The sequence below is a fragment of the Topomyia yanbarensis genome, chromosome 3 (assembly GCF_030247195.1).
Source record: "Topomyia yanbarensis strain Yona2022 chromosome 3, ASM3024719v1, whole genome shotgun sequence".
Taxonomy (NCBI): domain Eukaryota; kingdom Metazoa; phylum Arthropoda; class Insecta; order Diptera; family Culicidae; genus Topomyia; species Topomyia yanbarensis.
This window is the reverse complement of record NC_080672.1, coordinates 61,751,198-61,774,968: the sequence shown is the minus strand read 5'-3', so window position 1 is coordinate 61,774,968 and position 23,771 is coordinate 61,751,198. Positions and strand designations below refer to the sequence as shown.

Genomic DNA, 23,771 nt, shown 5'->3' with positions numbered 1-23,771 from the left:
AATCATTTAGCAGGTTATACAAGACATGTGAAGAAGCTGTCATTTGATCTAATCTCGATACGAAAAGGATTTTAAGCATTAGTAGAAGCATTTAAAGTCTGCATAAAACTTATTTGCCTGTTAATTGTTTCAGGTTCCCTCTTAAAATTTTGTTGAAAGCCCATTTTTCGGACAAATTTTCACTTCTCGAATAATTTAAAACGAACCTTGGGTTACCGCGAGGTTACTACAATACATTGCTTCTGCTGATGCTGAGAATAATTTCTGCACAGAAATTTTTGGGTTATGTGGATTTTATGTGGAATTTAACAAAGAAGCAAAGTCTCGAAGACCACAAAACGATCTGAAGCTTGAGAAAAAAGTTATTAAACAGAAACCGATTGATACTCTTACGATTGATAAAATATTCAGCACCCTCTCAGATTTTAATGAAACTTTCTGTACATGAGAACTTTGTCACAAAAAATCACTTTGCATACTTTGTTTTTCAAAAAATGATCTAGATTATCTTTTGAAAAGGGTCAAACTTTTTTAACCAATTTAATTCAAACGGCTGCAGTCTAAAAATGACAAATCCTATAAAAAAGTGTTGTAGGAGTGATTTGCACAAAATTAGTTAAATTTTTGAATAAAAATATTGAAAAAATTCTTCATCGACTCCTACACTGCTAAAAATCGTTTTTAAAAATTTTACAAAAAAACCCATCTTTGATTTGGATGAAATTTTGTTCCAAGATAGGTAATTATGTTCCCTATCTGCCGTCAAAAATTCATGTTGGGCATTTTTAAGTAAAAAAAAGTTATATGAATAAAAAAATTCCTTGTCCAAACTGAATTTATTTTTTCAGCGCATTTTTATCGAAAACTAAACCAATGAAAGTCATAATCATCTCAGAATCCAATTTCTGAACTTCTAGTTGCCTGATACAAGCAAAAAGTATCAGTAACGAATTTGGTATATATTCATAACAAACTTGAATGAGGGCAAAGATAATCCATTTAACATCATCGATATATGTGAGATTTAACTACATACCACCTGGCCGTGTACGAAGAAGTATCTTGTCTATGTACCCGCCTGGGAAGTAGAGATTGATAGTGTAGGGGCCTTAATTGCGAAGTATGGGGTTCGCTCCTTCAAGAACCCTTTGCTTCGGTCAGTGAAAAATCTGCTTCGCCATCCTATAAATTTCCGAAAGAGGAAAATCAGTTTTCTCTGCTAAGCTTCCTCGTAAAGGCCTGAGAGTGTTCTTTGAAGGGTGCTGTTATAAAACCGAATTAAGTGGTTCCTGGTCTCGGTAATCTTAGAAACTCGTAGGAATTTCTACATGGTACATCAAAAACCCCAAGTGTCCCTATGTTTCAATCCCTACATTTTTCCCCAGGTTTTACACAATGCATTTGCTCTACGATTAAAGATCAAACGAAACGAGTACCCGACGCGAACAAACGTGAACAGTCTCCTACTTTGTGGTGGGCAGAAATTGCTTAGAATTATACGCGAAAGGGACTTTTGAACGTCGGATCGCCCGAATTTTCCCCAATATACGCGACGCTACAAATGCAAATGAAAAATTTGATGAAAGCTGAAAAACTCGATTATTGGCACCGGTCCGTTAACGGATTAACGGACAGATCATCAGAGAAACAATGTTTCGTCTGGCGGCTATGGCCTACGTTGTGTATTCGATTCATCCTGTGATTGGAATGCACAGAACGTTCGTCATATGATGACAGCTATGCATCGCTTTTATGCTAATTATTATGACAGCAGTGTTGAGTGCAATCATAAAAGAGGCTGTGCTGCCAACATTCTGCCCACAAAATTGGTGGTTTTATATTTACCTATCAACGACCATGCCCACATCGTTACAGTTACAGGAGGCTCTCCATTTGAAGGAGCATGAAAATCACTCTGCATTTCTTGGGGAAAACATGGAAGTTTTCGAGTACTTTATCTGAAAAATCATAGCAGATTACCTTAGTTTGAATTCTTTCGCAGTGCTTCGTTCCGGGTAATGAAAAGGCGGACACTTGGATTAGAGTGATAATGAGAACGTGGACATTTAGGCATTAGAAGGTGATATTTATGAAGGATCGCGTAGCTTCACCGAGTTTTTGAACATTTCTTCTCAGAGGACACTCGAAATTTGGCAAATTTCGTGGAGCGACGGAAGTTTAGGAATCCCAAAGGTATCATAAAACCTTGGTCCAATAGAATGGATGAGGGTCATGACTTCATTCGGGTGATATCTCGGGTCATGTACAATCGTTATACGTAGAAGGACCATCTCCGGCATGGAGAGCGGTCTCTGCACTTGTGGTGGCGGTTATCGCGATAATTAACATGTTGTCTGGTGATGCGCCAGGTATTCTAGTACCAGATCTCCGTTAAACGAATCCCTTCGGCCTCGTTCCAGTCCAGTCTATACCAAATTCGTTACTGATACTTTTTGCATGTATCATGTAACTATCAATTGGGAAATTGGATTCTGAGATGATTATGACTTTCATTAGTTCAGTTTTCTATAAAAATACACTGAAAAAAATTAAGTTTGGATAAGGAAAAGTTTTTTTCAAATAACTTTTTTTCCTTAAAAGTGCCCAACTTGAATTTTTGACGGTAGGTAGGGAACATAATTACCAATCTTGGAACAAAATTTCATCCAAACCAAAGATGGGGTTTTTTGTAAATCGACTTTAAAATTTAAAAAACGATTGAATGAAACTTTCGAAGAATTTTTTGAATATTTTTATTCAAAAATTTGACTAATTTTGTGAAAATTACTCCTACAACACTTTTTTGTAGGATTTGTCATTTTTAGACTATAGCCATTTGAAAAAAAAAATGGTAAAAAAGTGTGACCATTTTTAAAAGACAGTGTAGATCATTTTTAGAAAAACAAAGTATGCAAAGTGGCTTTTTGTGACAAAGTTCTCATGTACAGAAAGTTTTGATAAAATCTGAGAGGGTGCTGCCAACATTTGTTCGAGTTTGCGCGAAATTCGTCACGAGAAACATCCTCTTATATAGAACTAGCTAATACCCATCGCGCGTTGCTGCGACTTTCAACGAAATAGGAGGAAAACACAATTTGTTCCGAAGCGCCATCTGGCGAGCAGATAATCCCCCTTCAATAGCACACAAACACGCTCCACAACAAATGGCTACTATGTATGAATTTTCATGGCAATCGGTTAAGCCGTTTGGGAGTCCATAAATCATATACATACAAACATTGACTTTTATATATATAGATATTTTAGAGAATAGTACCTCCACCTAAAACAGGTAATTTAATTTCAGTACACCAACGCGCAGAAATTTTTTTATGTTAAAATATCTTTTACGATTTATAAATAAAATATAATTTCAGCCCTTTATTGTTAAGTTTCGTGATGCAAAAATCGCCATGAAAACATAAACCGGAAACTTTTAAAAAACGCAGTAAACTACGACGGCCAGAGAAGACGTACAGGGCAACGCAGCAGCCTCTCCAACAGGCCCCGTCGTGCCACTGCACTGTTGAAGGAAAACAAAACAGAGAGCATATCGAGCCAAAGACGAGCGAGCGTGAGAACGAAATGTGCCGAAGCTCTCTCAATTCTCTCTAAAAAAAACTTCGATCTTCAGCCGCTCGCAGAACTATCATATGTTTCGGTACGATCATAAGTATGTACATACAATAATACAACTTGATCGATCACCGTGTCGCCTCCGCCCATGCACTCCCGGTGGAACAGAGACTCTCTATTCCGCCGCTGCTGCATAGCAGTGACGATGCGTGGGAATACACGTCCTCCGCGTGTATAACCGGGTGAAGAAGAGAGAACGAAACGACGAATAAAAACAAATAAAGAAAACCGTCAAGTAGCACGAGCACACTGATGTTGAGAGCTATAAATAACTATCAGGTCGTTTTACGGTAGGACTAAGCCCAATCTCCGTGAACAGAGGAGTGATCATGGCGTGGCTGTGAGCAAACCTTAAGACGATCGGTGGTTACTTAATTCGCGTGTGTACTAATTAAAAGTGAGTTGATCAATTGATAGCTTTTTTCAATCAAGTCGTACTGATTAGGGTAGAACGAAAATGTTAGTTCTCAACGGATCTAGCTATGTACGCGCTTATTAAGATAAGGATCCCGGAACCTGATGTGTGGCTTATTCGTTGTCTATTTTGATTTTGAACAAGTTTACCGGATCTTCCTCACACTTTCTTCGCAACTACCACCATCAATGCTGCAGCCAGTGTCAGCATAGGCAAGAAAGAGAACGCCGGCTGGCCAGGGATCGGATCGAGCAAGAGAGCAGACGATGGAACCATACATGAAGAAGGAGCCCACCAGACCCCGAGCATGGGTATAAAATGACTTATTTTAAAGCGCTACGCTTTCCAGCGGCACGATCAGTTGCACTTGTGATGTTGAAGAAGTAGCACCTACAGTTGTTTATATATTTAGAAAGGGCAAAACGCTGCAAACCGATCAGAGGCTGACGCAAAGTGGTCAACTGGGACTGTTCCAGGGGAGAGCCCCGCAAAAAGGAAAATCTACTGGACTGTGTTGTTTTTTGTTTTTCGCTGGAGGAAGAAGAAATTCCAAGGTAGTCCAGACAACGGTCGGATTTGTGCTGTGCCTGCCCGACTGCTCGCCTGCCTGCTCGCTGCTTCGTACTGTCCCTGTCCGCTTCCGCCAAGGACAGAGCCGCCGACGAGTGCGGAGATTCGAGAGTTCGTGTGAACTGGAAACAAAAAATAAAACAAGTCAGTGTCCTTTGAGCGTCGGTGCTTACCGCAGGGAAGGATGAAAACCATTTCGAATGAATGAACTTCGGTTTGGATCTGGCTCGAATCAGGAAGCGTGCAGTGTTTCGCAAGATTTCTAGTGGTTATCAAATTCAAACAAAGAAACCAGTGTACGCTTAATAGTTGGGAGAGTTACATGTTGCAAACGTTTGAATTCAGCCCGAAAGTGATTGTAGTTTTTATCAGCACCGAAACTGTGATTATATTTAGTTGGTTCTAATTTTAACTCAACGAAGTAGCTGTTGCTGACAGAGGTTCCGAAAACGCTGTAACTGCAGCCGCTTATCAACTTGAGCCGACAAAGTGAGGGCTACCAAGTTCACGCGCGAGTGACACTTTTTTGTTTTGGTACGTGTGTGCGTGTCTGTGTGTAATCGTCAGGCGGACTCTTCTTGTTGTTGTTGCTGTTGACCGTTTCCACGTGCTGGTCGCGTTTTGAATGTGTACTGTGGAACTCTACTGGATTGATTTCGTATTCATTTTCAACAAGAACTGCTCAAAGTTAATCGTGCCGGTGTACTACTGGATCATTCTGCTCTGCTGTCGACTGATCACCGAAAGCCAGCATAAAGGTAAGCATGCTTTTAAATGAATGTAAAGTTATCCTATCATTTTCTAGCTGACTGCAATATGGGAGTAACGAGTTTGGTTCCTAGTTTCATTGTTAAAAAATTTTAAAAATTATTTTTGAAGGGTTTAGTCTATCTAATTGATTACAATTTGCTCATAATGAAGTAGAACTACCATGTAGACACCGTGATGGGTGCCACAATCTGACACCATTTCGAATACCCCGATCAGAATGGAACAACAAGATGATAACAGAAAGGAATTTCCGCTAAATATTATGTTATAAATTATTTCTCATTAGTAGTTAAAATAACAGGAAATTGTAACGACTAACCACGTGAGATATAGTTTCAAAATCATTTTGTTATGTGTTTCTTATCGGGATGTTGGCTTCAATCCGTTGGCCAAGTCTGAGATTTTTCTGTGACTGTATGGATGACGGAAATTTCCACAGATCCATAGACACCAGCTAGACATCTAGGGATTGTCAAGCAATTTAGTAGTAATATACGAAACTCGCCTTATTGCAATGTGTAACTAGGGTTTACAGTTAATATTTTTTCTTGGAATTCTTCATTTTGTATAACATAATAGTTGTCTTAATCTGATAAATTTCAAAACAAAACCTTGGAACTACAACCTCATTGTGGATTTTTTATTTGGATTTTATTTAATTCACCAGTTTGCGTGCAAAGCACGGATAAGTTCAAATAAACTTAATTGATTGTTTAATATTTTGAAATAAAAGAAAACTTTGACGGCAAGTTTTTGATAATATTCATTCTTCATCATATTTTAAGATCGTCACCACCGAGACCCCTTTTCCATCTCAATATTCTTTATACTAACATAATGCTTCCGCGTAGCGACATGTTGCATTTGAACACAAATCAATGATTAAATTAGTTAACCGTACAGTATAGATGGTATGGTTTCATTTTTTTCTAACCCGTCCCCGATCTAAATCCGAAAATTTTATTTTTGAAAATCTCGACCCGAACCCAAAACCATGCAATTGAACATTTTGATAATAAACCCCTATTATCGCGAACCCTACAATGCGACATGTAGTAAATAAGATCATAGTTTTTCATTTTTAAATTTAAATTTTTATTTGAATTAAAAACCGGAAATTGAGTTATATTCTTTCTTTATTAGTCTTATACACCAACAAACATACCAAAGCCCCAATGGTGTTGGTCTTAATAATAAACTTATCACTAACATTAAAGTCATATACACAAATAGTGGTCATACAATAATTCACAAAAACGGTTAGCCAGTGGTCATGCAATAATTCACAAAAACGAGTTAGCCGCCTTATTACGTAGATGTGACGGTTAATCAACCACTTTTTAACGGCGCGAGCGTTATTTTTCAGTTTATTATCTTGCATAAACTGACACTTCAAAGACATTTTGCATTCAGCATATGGAAGTAGGTAATCTTTAAAAAACTCTACATAAATATTTTTGTCAATAATACCTTTGATCCGGAAAATTGAACCAACTCCATACCAAAAGAAACTACACGGATAAAAATCGTTCATAAATTCACGAACAAAAAATCACGAATTCGTGAACTGATTTACGATTTACGAAAATCGAGACTAAGTTGATTTACGATTTACGAAAATCGCGGCTAAGTTTTCCATAAACCTCAGTTCCGTTGCGTTGGGGGGGGGGGGGGTTCATGACGCCATTTTTCCCAATTTTCGAGCAACTAAAAGCGGTTAAAGTACAGTGTAAAAGTTACACTATAAGCTACTTCTCGACAAACATATGATTACGGCTTAAAAGCCAACTGTCAAAATACTCTTTGAAAGGAAATTCCGGACAAACCACTACTGGTCGAACACAGCTCACAACAGTTAATGAAAGAGAAAACTATTCTCTTTTGGTTACTACCTACATCTGTGATTGGTGAATAGCGGTTTGTCCGGAATTTCCATTCAAAGTGAATTTTGACAGTTGGCTTTTAAGCCGTAATCATATGTTTGTCGAGACTTCTACTCAAATCTTCAAGTGAAAATACTCAATGGGTTATTTTCTACAACGTTTTTTCCGTGATTTTTTTTATTCATTTCGTTTATTTGATAGGCACAAATGCGTTAGCTTGGCGGTGTCAAATTCTTTTGTTTTTACATTTTGGATATTTTATAACTAGGAGGTTACAATGTTGAAATATTTTTTGAACGAGAAAAATTTTACAGCTATCTTAAGACTAGAAATAAGATTCTATATACAAGAGAGGGGGCAAAAGATTTTTTTTATGAAAAATTTTAAAACAAGGAATTCAATAGTAATAGTAACTAACAATATAGTTTGGAACACAAAAAGGGGGAACACATATTTATGAAAAATTTCACAAGTGTTTTAAAACTAGGGATACAATTCTATTTACAAGATGTGGGACAATATTTTTTTTTCCGTGATGCTATTTGATGTGGGACACCCTTTATTTTCATGATTTCAGGACAATAGTCCCGATTTTCGTTATTTCTATTCACGTTATGGTGACATTTAATTCACGAGTTCCGTATCAGATATTTCTGGCAGGGTAGTGCAGTTGATGTTCATGATTTCAAGATCTTAGTCACGATTTCCACAATTTATATTCACATTATCGTGATATTTTATTAAGAAGTACTGGTTTGGGTTGATGATTTCGGGATCTTAGTCACGATTTGAGATATTTTAGTCATGATTTCAGGCTCGTTACAAAGATCCTAGTCACGATTTTCGTAATTTATTTGCACGTTATTGTGACACGCCATTTAATCACTACCGGCTGTTTTTACTCGGAGAAACTTGACAATATGAACTGGATCATAAAAGTGTGACTGACCCGCGGATTCTTGTTTTATAAACTATATCACGAACACGCTTTTTGTTTCTATAATGCATTTTTGGGGCTCAACGTAGTTTTTATTTTCTGTCCGAACATCGCATTGTACCTTATCAAATGAATAATGATGTTCGAAGTCCTGCTAGTTTACTTATATCTGCAGCTCGCACCTATTACTAGCCGCTAGCAGCTGGACATAATTTTATGATATTCCATTAAAAAAACCCAAATTGTGTGAAATAGTTTACGTGAAAATTTCATGACCATGTGCAGAAAGATCATGAATCATGAATTATATTCACAATAATATTTTACGATTTTGTCAACTATTTCAAGAACACGACTGGTCAGTCGTAAATATTAAACGAGGAACCAGTTCTCGAATACATGAACAATATTTTGTGAGATTGTGAACTATTTTACGGACACATATGGTCAAGCCTAACTATTATTCTAAGAATCATGAACCAGTTCACGTTTCAATGAATAAGATGATCCATGATTTTGTGAACTATTTCACGAGTACGAATAGTGAGTTGTGACCAATATATTAGGAATCATGAATGTTTTATGATTTTTTGAACTATTTCACGAACGCAAATGATCATTCGTTACTATTATACTAGGTATCATGAACTATTTCACGAGTACATAAAAATTGTTTCATGATTTTTGAACTATTTTATGTGCACGAATGGTGAGTTGTGACTAACATATTTGGAATCATGACCCAGTTCACAATCACATGAATAATATTCTATGATTTTGTGCATTATTTCACGGACACTGATATTGAAGCTTTACTAATATATTGGGAATCGTGAACTAGTTCCGAGCCTCGTGAAATAATTCACTAGTAAAAATTGTTTTGATTTTGTGAACTAATACACAACTACGAAAACCACATCTTGTACAAGATGTTATAAACCATGAATTAGTTCGCGTCGTATGATCAGATTCTGAATACTGTTCATAAAGTTGTTCACGTACAGAAAATCGATTTGGTAATGACATGACGGAACCGATGACCAATGTTCACAAAAGTAAGTAAGATTGGAATCCATAATTTCCCTTAAAATCCAACCATCTTACACCTTTTGCTGATCATCTAATCATAGTATGTCTGCACTTTTCTTTTTTAATTTTCAAAACCAACCAACTTTAATTGTTCCTTGACGGAACTACTGTCGAGCCTCCAGTTGTTTACTGGTCTAGTAGGACTTTTCTGGGGTTCCACAAGCCTTATCTGGAGAGTTTTGAGTGATACTGATGATTTGAATGTACCTATTGTGGAAAGCCGTTCGGTAGGAGTATCATAGCATAGCATATACGATTGCGCAAATCGTGGGTGGCTGTACAATGATCAGCTAATATTTACCAAGATGTCCACCATATCGTGTCGCAAGAAAAAAACATTTGGGATTAACGCTTTTTCTTCATAGTGAAACAAGCATCACAGTGTACACCTGGCCACGTTCTTACAATCGTCGAGGAAGGGAAGAAAATGTTAGTTCAACATCTACTTGCGAAAGTGCAGGGAACCCATACTGCTTTCATAGATGTTTCAGCAATAGGAGTTTGTGTTAGTAGAGTAGGTTATTTATGAGGAGCTTATTCAACAACATTTCAGTGCAAAATGGTTGTAACTTACCTTGTTTAGCCCGTATTTACAATAAGAAAATTATTTGGATAAAATATATAAACATTAAAAAGAATATATATGTATATGTTATGTACTGCAGTTATAAGCATATTTGTCCCATGTTATATGGGACTCCCTATATACATGGGACAATTATGTGCAGAACGGCAGTGTAGTGATCATAAACGAAAGTCGTTCGGTAGGAGTATCATGAACGGCAGAAATTTTCCCGGACGTCCAGTCGCTACACGCGGTTTCGACGAATATTGGATACAAGTTTTCTGTCTTTCGCTGCGATTTTTCCTATTTGATCAGCTCACTAAAATAGTCTTTTAATGCAATTTTAGATGTTTTTCCTATGTTGAATATACTTACAATAGAATTTCAACTGCTAAAATGGAAGAAAATTACGTAATTCTGATCAGATTACAAAAGCAGAATACGCGATATAATAATGTCCACGCGATCAACCACATGAACATAGAAACGCTTATGCCCCTCCCGTTAATACAAATCTGGTCACACAAGGGGAACATCTAGTCAATATGTTAGTACCCACGAATTTAAAAGCGGTCGATCCCATGCGACCTTGAATCGGTCTCGTTCGGAAGTCACTACCGTCGGTCCTGGCGACCTAAGTTCATGCTGTCAGTTGAACCATTCTCAACTTACGCACACTCGTTCGTGTGTACAAAATTCAACCTCGTACAGCGGAGTTAAGAGTGCCCGATACTCTGCACACACACCGTGTACTGGCATCCGAAAAATGTATACTCGCTTTAAATGTACACGAGTTTATACCAACACTGCCGAAACTATTTTTCTGTACTATTCGCCTGTCCCTATCCATATGCTGCTCGCTGAAACCTCAAGCAACGAATGGTAGAAAACAGACACGCGGGACCTATAAAACCGCCTCTATAACCGTCTTCGACGGAGTCTCTTGGACGGCCTATTTTGACGGCTCTACCTGAAATAGGGAGGGGAATTTCGTTTTTTCCACGCCGCACAGCTTCGCCAAGCCGGAAAAATACCTCAAAATTTTATTTTGGATTTTTCATGTTTTAATATTTTCTCTGTGTCAGCGTCAATCCGGAGGTAGCTTAATCCTGTCACTAAGTTAGTGTCGAATTCTGAGCTTGAGCTTGTGCGACCACCCCTGGCTGCTACTCCGTTATCGATCTGGACTAGCTGAAGTTGCACAGAGAATAAGTAGATAATTATGCTTGGAAGTAGCGAAACATCTTTCAATGTGCAACTCCTGGTAATCCTAAAGTGTTTTTATTGATCAATACCGGCGCCGGCCAGGCCCGAACGTAGATCGCGGAAGGAAAGGGAAGGAATGGTTAGTCCGATACTTGCTTTTGCTTGAGGCCATATATACTACTGCGCACTCCACAAGTATCACAGGAGGAGGATATTTTTGTTAGTAAGAGTATAGAAGTTGGATCACTTCTTTTTTACCGACGCCAGAGAGGTGACTTCACTATCTGGACTAGATATCGATCCACCAAACTCATAGACCGGGGACCAACGGCTTTACTTCCCTTCCGAAGGACGACGTGACCACAGATTTTTTCACCTCAGAAAAATCTCAACGACCTCGGCTGGAATTGAACCCAGGCAAATTGGAATGAGTGGCGGACACGCTTACCACTCAACCACCGGCGCCGTCACTAAGTTAGTGTCGGATTCTGATGAGACGAACTCGGAACACAAATTCCATAACTAGTTCGTTCTTCTTCTATTTTCCTTTTAATATGCAGTATTCCACAAAACATTCCACAAAAAGAAAAGTATATCATCAAACTTGTAGCTCTATAATCCCCCTTGAATACGCAGGGGATCCTTCAAACGGGAACAGATCTTCACTGCCAATTAAAACATAAGAGTCTCAGATTGAAAAACAGCAAGCCGAGAAACACGGTGTTCAAGATTTACATTTTGATTGATCCTTACGGATGGCCAATAATTGGGAGGGGGTCTTCCATAGAACACAACGGTAGTAGTGGTCCCAAAAGTATGCTGAATTGCAGCTAGTTTTGCATTAAAAACTGTAGCAGGAGCAATGAGCTTGTAAGAAGTGGTGAAATATTGGTTGTAAACCGAAGTCATGGAATCCTTAAAATTCAACCCGTCAGTATACACCACTTTTTCGCAATCGATTTCGCGAACTTTATTATAAAAACGTGTTTAATCCACCTAACAGTGTGATGAGACATTTCTTATAACTCTTATCACTCTCTTCGGATATTATATCGTTTGAGAACATTTAGAACTTGATGCTTCGCGATGGTTTGATAACACATACTACATGGGATAGTGGCAGAGAATCGCTCAAATCAGCATAGGACAACATCAGTGCTAGAAATCTCAAACCAAATCAATGGGAAAGCGAAAAAATGGCCCATAAAGTAGACATACCAACGAATTATTGTTAATGCTCTGTTAATAAAATATCTATATTGTGGTGGGAAAACTGAATTTTCCTAAAGGGGTTATATATTGTACTGAGCCAAAAAAATCGAAATTTTTTTTGAATCGATTTGAAATTTATACTTTACTCAAATTTCCAACGCGACTGAGAACTAAGAAATCAACATTTTTTCTTGAAAAGGGCGACACCATTCAAAGAAAATCAACAGTGAATATTTCCAGAACTATTGTTTTTTTACATCCTAGATTGCATAATTTAGTGATCGAAACCCAAAACTTCATAAAGTATTTGAAATTATTAAATTAAAATTTGTTTTTGCTATTGAAATTGACAAAATGATAGTATCGCCCCTTTGGCGATTGTTTACTTTTTCGGTCCCACCTATCAGCATTGAAGTATCGCCCTTACGTTTTTTACAATAACTACCGTTTTACACCACCGATTTCGTCCGGGTTTTTTCAATAGCGATCATTGTTACTATTTATAGCTGGTATCAGCTTGATAATCCTAAAAAATACGAAAAACAGTTTCGCCTCTAAACTGCTAGCAAAAAAAGTATCGCTCTGTTTGTTTGCATTGAACGTGGAGGGAGAAACTTTAAGTAAACAAACAAAAATTCAGTTTCGCCCGTTGTATTTTTTGCTGTAGTTTAAGAAAGCAATATCGTAGAATCCAAATTTTTAGGTTAATTTGTTGCGTTTCAAAGCCCTCATTCGCATGTATGAAAAAAGCCTTATGTTTACATTTGTAAGTATCGCCCTTTTCACAAAAAAGCGTTGAAATGAAATCGCACTTCCTGATATCACGCTATCTCTGAAGTTCCAAATTTTACTTCGACATCGACTTTTTCTAAAGGAAACTTCCTAGTAGTATCCTTGATTTGAATTATTATCGCTAATCCTAATGTCACAGAACAAATAAAATCCTCTCGAAAACGAACCGTTTGGGAAAATCATCATCATTACTTTTTCATTTTCACGAAACTTTTCGATAACCTTCCGTCACTTGCGTTAATGCACTGGGTGCACAGTGCTCTGAAAATCTAGCGAAATCGTCTTAGGGCACCAGCGGGTCTAATTCAGAGCTATCTGCGCGGCGAGCTAAATCTGTAAAGAATACTAAAAATTAATTTCTATTCCATAATTTTCAGTTCAGCAATTCGAGAAATCGTGCTCACCGCAAGCCATGAAAAATAGACTACGTTGTGAAGCGATGGTCACTATTTATTAAAGAATCACGGTTAAATAAAAAATAAAACTATTAAAAAATTTCAAATAGTTTATAATTTTCACAAACTTATTAGGAAAGATTGTTTAATAAGCTTTCCTAATATTGTGTAGGAAAAAGCTGAAAATTTCAGTATTTTTTCTATCTGCAACATATAAACCCTTGAGTATACCAATTAATTGGTATACGAATTGGAATAGGTTCGCCAAATTTTGGAAGAAGTCTATAAAATAACCCCTTGAAAACTCCCTAAAAATTGTTGTAGTTCGATGCGATAAAAAAATCTCCAAAAAAGAAATGTACCTATTAATGTGAAACACAGCGAATAATACATACAATAAAGACCCATTTTATCAGTCTCATGGTGTATTTTAGGCTGACAAAATGGGGACATTGACTAAATCGGGCAATTTTTTTTCTTTATAATAAACTGAAGCTGTTAAAATATTCTTCTCGTCCCTTTGTTGTAGTCTGATAACTATTTCTGATTATGATGATCTTTTTATTTTCCATTATTTCGCATATCTTCGTGATAAGGAAAACATGCTCCAGAAAGGATTTACTCGTATTCAGTCTTGTTCGTCTGCTAGAGCCCATCAAACATATATTCATATTTGGCTGATAAAATCGGGGTTTCAATGTGTTATAATAGATATTCAGCATTCGAAGAAGTTTCTTGTGAACGAGTGTAGAACGACTTTGTTTCTACTTATTTGAAATCAGCGGCGTAGCCAGAAATTCGGTTTGGTGAAAGTCGATCATACTGTCCAAACGGCATAATTCCGAAACCGTGATTTTTTAAGTTTTAAAATTATGGAGAATTAATTTTTCAGAAAATAGTAACAGAGTTCATGAATAAAATTCACCATACATACTTCTTGGACGATATACCGCCAAAATTATTATATAAAATGATGCGCTGTTTAACGTTTGTAAAACTCATCGAAGATACTAAACCTCTGAAATTGGCGGTTTCAAAATGATGTTATCTTGACCTTAAATTACTGTTTTTGAACATTTGACCTATACATATAATTGGTCATACAACAAAAATCAAATGCTCATCAAAATCGATCAGAACCTGCTAGAGTCGAATGGAAATCGTCATTTTTCATAAATTTCTCTACATTCGGAAAGTGTTATCTTGTTATTAATCATATTACGTTTTCGTCTCAACTCGACGCATTCCAAAAATATAAACCTGTTTTAATCCACCTAGTGGTGCAATTGTGCTTGTCTCATTTGTCCAGACTATGATTCCATGGCTGGTTATGTTCAATACAAAGGTGGAAATGAATATTACATGTTCAGTACGATATGCACATACATACAATGGATCGACAGCCACGATCTTGAGATACTATGTGATACTGAAACATCGCTTGAAACCAGCGGCGGATCATGGAAAAAGATCCGGGAGGTCCGGGTTCGGCCGGACTTGTTAAAATTTTTTGAACTAGTTTTAATTTTAAAGTAGCAACCCCTCACTGCATACTCCCTCCGGGCCGGTATGATTGACGATTTTTAGAGTGATTGCATAACCTTTCTATATGAGAAAGGCAAAAATGTACCAAAGTCCAAACAAGTCAATTTTTGTCAAACATCTCAATGTTTCATGCATTTTAAATTCATTTGGCATCAAAAATACAAATTTGATCTTGAAAATTTTTCCTTTCAGTTTATATGGGAATTTGCTGTGTAATTGCACTCTTCAACTCGTAACTCCGGAACCGGAAGTCCAGTCAATAAAAAATTCAATTGCAGCCGATGGGAAGGTTGTACCTTTCATTTGAGACCAACTTTGTGCAAATCGATCCAGCCTTCTCTGATTAACAGAGGTCATATTTTTTCCACATACACACATACATACACACACAGACATTTTCCGATCTAGACGAACTGAGTCGATTGGCATATGACACTTGGCCCTCCGGGTCGGGATTAGATTGACGAATTTTAGAGTGTTTGAAAAAGGCAAAAACATTTTTAGCAAATGTTGAAAGTTATACATTTTTTGGTGAGCAGTTCTATGTTTCATAGACATTAAATCAATTTTAACTTCACTTACTATTAAATAAAGACCCTTATTACAGTACATCGCTACAAAAACGAGCTCAATTTGAAAATAAATCTGAGGATTATGATTGATTACAGAACTCTGGAATTTTCTATTGGAATGTTTTCAGGCAGGAATTCGATATTGATGTTATCAGACAACTGTGAAATCAAGACCAATAGATCAGTTACATATCAGGACCCCATTCCAACAATTTATCAAAAGTCCTCATGATGTTTACAACAACAGGTAATCAATCTACGGATCAGATAATTGTTATTGTAATATTGAATTAAATCAGTCTGCATCAATAAATTTTCAACTTCAATCCAATTCTTTTTTGTGTGGTGGCGGGGGGGAGTTGTATGGTGTTAAACCCCAAAACCTTCTCTTGGCTACGCCGTTGCTTGGAGTTATTGACTTCGCTTTTCATTTTCCGATATGTTTCAGATCGATCCGATGGTCATAAGTTAGAAAAATTGCAGTCAGAAGGTTCGCACAAATGAACATTTTTGTACTGATAAGTTATCAAGTTCCTTCCAGACAACTTGGAAGTGTTCGGTGATTATTTCTAGCGGTTGTAGATAGTAAAATGAAATACAAAATTCGTTTTATCGAAATAATGTTTGGCTTATTTCAATGGATTATTACTATATTGAACAATAAATAGGCGACAAAGAGTAATCAACAAACAACAAGCCATAACTTTTAAAGTATTCAAAATAGATATTTAAAGTCTTTAGCAAAGTTATTCGCAAAAGTAAGAGCTACAAATTTGCTGAAGGCATCATTTCGATATAATCACTTCCAAGAAAATTTGTGAAAATATCTCACTCATAGGGGGATTAATCAGCAAAAGCACAATACCAAAAGAAAGGGCATATTGCCTCCATTATATTCTCCGAAGATACTATTGACCTAAAATAAGCCGTTTTGGCGTTAATAATAGATTACATGTTTTTGGTCATATTTCTGGCAATGGGAAATGATAAAAATCTTTCGTCCGCATTTAATGTTAAATATCTCTTTTGATAATAGTCCGATTTTAACAATCTATAGCTTGTTCGAAAGGTATTCGTTGAAGCTGTCGAAAAACATATAAATTGTTAATCTATATTGTCAATTTCGACAGATAATTAAAAAAAAACTGCAAAAAATGCCATTTTTACGCATTCAAACATTCATATCTTGGAAACTAAACATCAGAATCAAAAACAAATTAATAGCGTTCATACTGTTTTTTAGTTCTTTCATTTAAAATTGGTTTGGATAAGATCGGTTCAGCCATTGCTGAGAAACACGAATGAGAATTTGTCCGTTACATACACACACACACAGACACACACACACACACACACACAGACATTGTCCCAAATCGTCGAGCTGAGTCGATTGGTATATAAGACTCGGCCCTCCGGGCCTTGGAAAAAATCTTGAAAGTTTGAGCGAATTCTATACATTTCTTTTATAAGAAATGTAAAAAGTATTTGCCGTTCTGAGCCACGATACAAAGCTGAACAGCCCAAGCAGACAAATTGTCCAAGCTAGTTTGCAATGATTCGTGCAAATTGTCGGATTTATGTCTTATGACAGAGATCATTTCGCCATATATGCGCTTTTCAAACAACAAAAGTTGTTTAAAATAGGTAAAAAACATGCTGGTGCAGTTTCTCCGAAAGAACATTGATAGAAAGCGAATAAAAAAACTATCCCTTTAATCGAAAATAAAAACTGGAGCCATTGGCACTTTGTGAGCATAAGTCGCTTGAATTTCAATTATATTACACGTGAGGCAATCATTCGCCATTTTGATATCGCGAAAGCGAAATTGTGTATCTGACACCAAGTCATTTGCTTCGACCCAATTGTCCAAGCGAAATAGAATTTACTCGAACAACTTCCAGATTGAGAAGAGCACTGCAATCGGTCGATACAAATTGTGATCGGAGGCTAATTTCGCTGATTTCAGGATTTCGATGGGTTCCAATGGCCTTCAATCATGAGGGACAATTTTATCCTCAAAAAAAAATTGAATTCAACGAGAGCCTTTTTGCAGAGCCAGGCACTCCTTCTGTCCTTCCTAGGCGCATGCTTTCTCCAGTTATATGTCTAAACACCGCCATGTCTGAGTACTTGCTTTGATTTTGAATTGCACATATGATAACTTTATTGTCTGATATCGAGGAGAAGTCAATGAAAGAACAATAGGGGAATGTTCCCGGTTGTGGGCCCGTCGTTTTTTGCTAGCGCTGTGAAAGTTTGCATGGCATCACAACTTAGTGCAATTCCGTCCGAAGATGAATATCCGCATTTTAGATCCTAAACATACTGTTGAAAAATCAGCCGAAAAGTGATTTTCAAAAGTGGAATAAAATTAGCTGTAGTTGGTAAAGTGTCATCATTCCCGGGTGTTGGTCATTTTTAATCACTTTTAGTAACCAGCTGTGAGCCGTCTTAGAAAATCATTACATGTATCACTGAATATGGCCATATTTGTTACCTTCAAGCGTACTTAAATTCATTCTAGCTATTTTCGTGGTTTTCCACTTAGTGTTCTTTCAAATAGCGCCATTGCAAACTAGGATACCGAAAAATTCATTGAAACGTGGTTGAAAACCTACTGAAAGCAGTATTTTGGCTTCTCCCGAGAATATGGAAATCACTTAACAAAACGACGAAAAACAGCCAACAACGCAACCAGCAAAACGAGCAGACAAAATGTCATCACTGAGAAGTTCATCTTCTGATGAAGATGATTTTTGCATTATCTACATGGATAAAATAGGAAATAATTTTGAGCGGCCCAAAATAAACAATATTCAACCTATAGTATTATTATGCTCATGTTTTCCGTGCTGATATGACTGTCTCATCAGAATCGGAAAAACGAATTTTACTAGAATTCTGTTCAGAACCGGAACTTTGAAGTTTAATCTTGAAGGGCATACAAACAACACTTATGAATTTTTTACAGACTTAATGCTTGGTATACACTGCCTATGATCGCAAATCAGTCCCATAAAGATAGAAAATCACATAGAAAAAGGGACAAATGTGCGATTATGAGTAGTGCAGGACTATTTAAGAAGCATTACAACCAATCTACTGAGACTAAAAACCCTCACTTGTTGCTTGCAACCATTTACCGAGTATCTTCTAAGACCGAACCGTCTTACCTAGGAACCACCAGCCAGAAATTAAATTTTTGCTTCGCTCTGGTATCATGACCATTCTGGCACAAGCACTGCAGCACCCACCCATGACAATTACGCTCATCATTCAGTTCCAACTGTCATGAATATAAATATCAACAATTTGCGTTCGCAGAAACAGAACACGATGATAAGCTCAATTTAACCGCCCTCAGAGCGCTACACATTCTGCCCCTATGATGGCTCGGCAGCGCAAACGGGGACCAACACAAAAAAAAATCGTCACGGATTAGGCTACCCGACCAGACCAGCAATAGAACACGACGTCGCACCTCAACCGCTGCAACCGGAGCGACTCCTTTCGCCTCAATTTAACCGAGGTCATTTATTTTCATTTGCGTCCCATCTAGCATTTTAGAGGAACCAGCATTAGAATGTGCAATCCTACCATCATCGCGTCAGCCGGGCGGTAAAGTAATAGATCCTCACTGCTCGCAGCAATGCTAACCCGGAACACTCAAATTGTATGACTCTCCACATTTGTGCGGGACTCAATCATCATCACTGGTAACGCATGATCAATTGACCGTCATTTCACATCGCTTCTCATAAACTTTGAACCCACGCCCAGTTCAGGTCGTCCCTTTGTCAGTCAGTTTGGGGTGCATTCGCTTTTGCACCGAAGAATTGGCAGCACAATGTTGCAATTATGCTGCGCTTTTTTTGGCCACGGTGTTGATGAACCGAAAAAGATCATTGCCACTTTGAGAGAAACCGCGAGAAGAGATCTTGCACCGCCTTTCGGGTTTTCCCCCTGACATACTACAACTTGTATCGTTTTATCGCCGGATTCAACCTGACGCGTTAATTTATTTATTGAAGTCAATTGGGACCGCGCATGGCGAAAAGTGTATATCGAGAGGTGCCACCCATAGACCGCCGCCGCCGCCGTTGGTTGGCGATCGGTTGGGCGAGATCTGAGAATATCAGACAGCAGAACTACTGTACTTCGCCGAGCGGGTGTGCAAATTGATTGACCTCGACGGTGTTCGGCGCTGTTACCGCACAGAACCGGTGCCACCATTCGATATATGGGTATATATTGTACAGTTAGAACTGAGCCATGTAGCCACTAGTGCCCCGACTAGACGAACATATTACTCTTAATTCACGTCAATTTGGCACTTAAATTAGCGAACGGTTCTCGCTTTATTGGCTATAGTAACTATACTGCACGAGCGACCTTTCGGGTGCAGCAGTGAGGTCACCGCAGGATCGTTGCACACGTTTAATGGTTGGCTTTTGCGTTTCAAAAGGTAATTAGATCGAAAAGGGGTATTATTGGGGAGTCACATGGAAAAGCGGGATATACTGGATGTGGGTGGTATTTTTAACCATAAACAGAAATGCTTTATAGGAATTGTTGTTTGATATCCCTACAAAAATCTTACTTTAACATTTTTCGAAAAAATCTTCTATGAAAAGTTGACTGTTAACATTTCTCTGAGGCTTCAGAAATTTGTCGGAAAATTCTACCAGACGTTATCGGTTAATGGACCCAACTTCTTCGTATTCTGACATGAAAGTGTTAGCAGATTTGGCTCAATAAAATTGATTGCCTTTGTAAAACTCTTGAACAATATTAGTAAGACATTATTCCACATATGATGGAACTGGATAGCAATGACTTTTGTTCGCCTAAGCCCCATTTTCTCATTAAACAAAAGTTCTACCTTTCGCTACTCCAGAGTTTAAAGTCTACAACTACGATGAAGTGATATATGTTTTCATATTTTTGCGCTTTTAGTGCCAGTAAAAGTTAAGTCTAAAATGCCCCTCGGCATGATACTGGAGCTTGATGTGGTCCTGGTGCTTTTCCACCAAAGCAGTATTACAGTGATTATATCACAGAAACTTGGGATACGATTATTTTCTTTTTAGTTAAGCTACATTGTGATCAATTTTAGTACTTAACTTGGCGACCTTTATTGTCCACTGCCATGGTCAAATAATATACAATGTGGGTTTATTCTCTCTCTCCAATTATCTCTGCCGGCATCCTTCTTTTGTTGCTATATTTTCAATTAGATCCATGCTAACACTCACTAACACAAATTGCTTATTATCTCATATACACTAACAATCGCTCATTCCAAACGTACAAACGTGGCCTACGCGATAACACAAACCTGGTCACAAATACGAACGCCCGCGATCTCGCCAATATTCAAACACCCCGATTGATTCGGTGAACGTTGGAACCTAAGAACCTAAGCTCGCGCAATCATGAATCGGTTACGTCCGGAAGTCTCCGCACTTGATCCTAGCAGCCCAAATTCATGCCTTTAGTTGGACCAATAGAAATAAAAACTAGACAAGACGTTCACGCGCGATCATTGAAGAATTCGCGAACATACGAATGGTCCACGCGAAGTCACATACATACTAGCACACGCGACAAGAACGTCCACATACAAACGCTCGTGTCCTTTGCGATCATCCACGCACGACCACACCCACTATCTCGTAAAAAGTATAACACCCCGGTGACTAAGTGAATGGTTTAGCACTTATAAATTAACAATCCCGGTCTCTAGAGTGAACCTCCAAATGCCCGTGTTCGCGCGATCATGAATCGGTTTCGTCCGAAATCTCTATTCTCGGCCCTAGTAAGTCCAATGCCTTCAGTTGGACCAATCAAAAATATAATGCTCATATCCACTAAACTACATAAAAATCGAATGTATACATGCAAAGTCACATACACGCGACAAACAAATATAAAAATGCTTGAGCCCTTCGCGACCATCCACGCAACCTATACCCGCACTCTTCCAGACATTATAACATCCCGGTGATAATATGAACGTCTCAGCACTTGTAATAACTCAAACACAGTCTCAAGCGTGAACCTACGGTCCCCCGCACTCGTGCGACCATGAATCGTTCACGTCCGGAAGTCTCTATCCTCGATTCCAGCAAGCCAATAAATAAGAATGTTGTCTGTTTTTTCTTTGTCATAAGATAGCACAACTCGAGATATTGGCGCTTGTCCTAATCGTGTTTCGCTATATCCCAGTAACCCAGCAGAATTTCCAAATTCTGAAAACGAGACATTATAGAGATTTTAAAATTTAGTAACATGGCATATCTAACTCAGTTCACCCCACAATGGCGTTTGTCATAAGATAGCACAACAGCGACGATTTGTAACTTAACGTTTAACAGCAAGTGAACTAGATATGGTTTAACATAGTTGATTACCTGTGCGAAACTCCCCTTTTCCCTCTCATCACACCTTCCTTATATGATGGAACTGAATATGGCTGACTTCCGTTAGCCTAAGCCACACATTGTACTTCAACAAAAGTTTCAGCTGCCGAATGGAACGGCCAATACTACAGCCCTGCATCACGGTGCTATCAAAGTTGTACAACTGCGACATTCAAACGCGTTGAAGAGATGCCAAACGCGTTGAAGAGATGCTCGCTAGCCGAAAAAATCTTCGTGCGCTAGTGTGATCTTCATAACTGTGCACTAATGTTCTTGAAACGTTTTGGAACCATAGTAATTTATGAATTGAACCCAATCGAAGACATTCCAGAGATACTATAGCTCTGAAATATCTGCGATGGGGTTCACTTCATAAATTATGAGCCATAAAATTCATTTTTCTCTGACTTGCACATTTCTTTTACGATCAAAAATTGATCAGCTACATCTTGCCGCAATTTTTGATGTAGAATACTTCTAACGTTTCAATATAGGGGCCCGTTCAAAAAATTTTGGCCGGAATTTTACCCGATTTTTTAACGTCAATATCGCCCATTATACTGATTGAAAACATGAGGCTTTTGCGCTATCTTATTGAAATATTTACAACAATTTTGTAACTAAGGCTGTAGAATGAACAATTGCTGAAAATAACGAAAATAATGGAATTTGTGAAAGCAATTATAATCTGCGCCATGATTGGTCCGTACAACTCGATTACATACGAATGTGGCAGAGGCGACGCGTGGTTCCATCGTCAACCTGTTCAATATACCACCAAGACCCTTAAAACGTCACAATCGTTTCTATGAGACGTTTCTGTTCAGCTGATTCTTTCGTCGTCGATTTCATCCAACATCCAACGAATAGGACCAATGAAAAAATGTTCGTTGACAGAAATGTTCGCTGGAGCTGACCAAAACAAATTTATTGTCAAATCCCACCAGTGAATTGTGAATTGTGTAGAATGCTTAATTTACCGTAGAAAAAGGACAAAAAATATATAACATATCCGAGAAGGTTGCCACTTAATTAGAATTGAAAAAGATTTCTTAACATAAACATAAGCAATACAACCATGTATAACCTTCCGACAGTCGCGCTAGTGCACTGAGTGCACGCTGCTCTGAAAATCTAGCGAAATCGTCTTAGAGCAGCTGGGGCTGCTCGTTCAGTGAGACGTTTGCGCGACAGGCATTTAACATCCACGCGTTCATGATTAAAACATCGCCCGATTTGACTTTTTCTGTTTTACACATTCAGTAAATATATATTTTAGCATGTGATTTCTTTGACGCAAATAGGGATGTTTCGATATTAAAATACATCGATACTTAGAATCGATACTGGTATCGAATGCAAGTACTGATACTTTCGATATAATCGTAGTCGTAGTATCGATACTTGAAAGTATCGCCATTCGATTCCGCACTTTTACCACAGACTAACAGACATAACACTATGAGGGAATTCCCACAAAAACATCGATCCGGCAATTTTCCCAGAACACTAGCTCCACTCATTTGCCAAACACTCATTTGCTGATGGGTTACCCCTCAGGTTTGGGAACAATTTTTCACTAGTGGTCTATCTGCTTGTTCATAGGTCAGTGGCGCCATAGCTTCAAATGTGGGCACAGTCCCAACTACAAATATATTTAAAATGACCGTTAAAGCGGACGAAGCATTGTTTTCGAGTGTTATGTCTGTTAGTCTGTGCTTTTACAGTAGCTTAATTCCCTGAATTAGGTAATCTGCAAA

General features: G+C 37.9%; 1 protein-coding gene across 1 annotated transcript in view; it reads left to right on the top strand.

The window, feature by feature from the left end:
* Positions 1 to 4,409: 4,409 nt before the first annotated feature.
* LOC131689748 (LIRP-like) overlaps positions 4,410 to 23,771 on the top strand; it is a 50,632-nt gene continuing 31,270 nt past the window's right edge. Inside the window, exon 1 of the mRNA XM_058975043.1 lies at positions 4,410 to 5,379. The gene's annotated coding sequence lies outside the window, so the exon portion shown is untranslated. The remainder of the gene's footprint in view (positions 5,380 to 23,771) is intronic.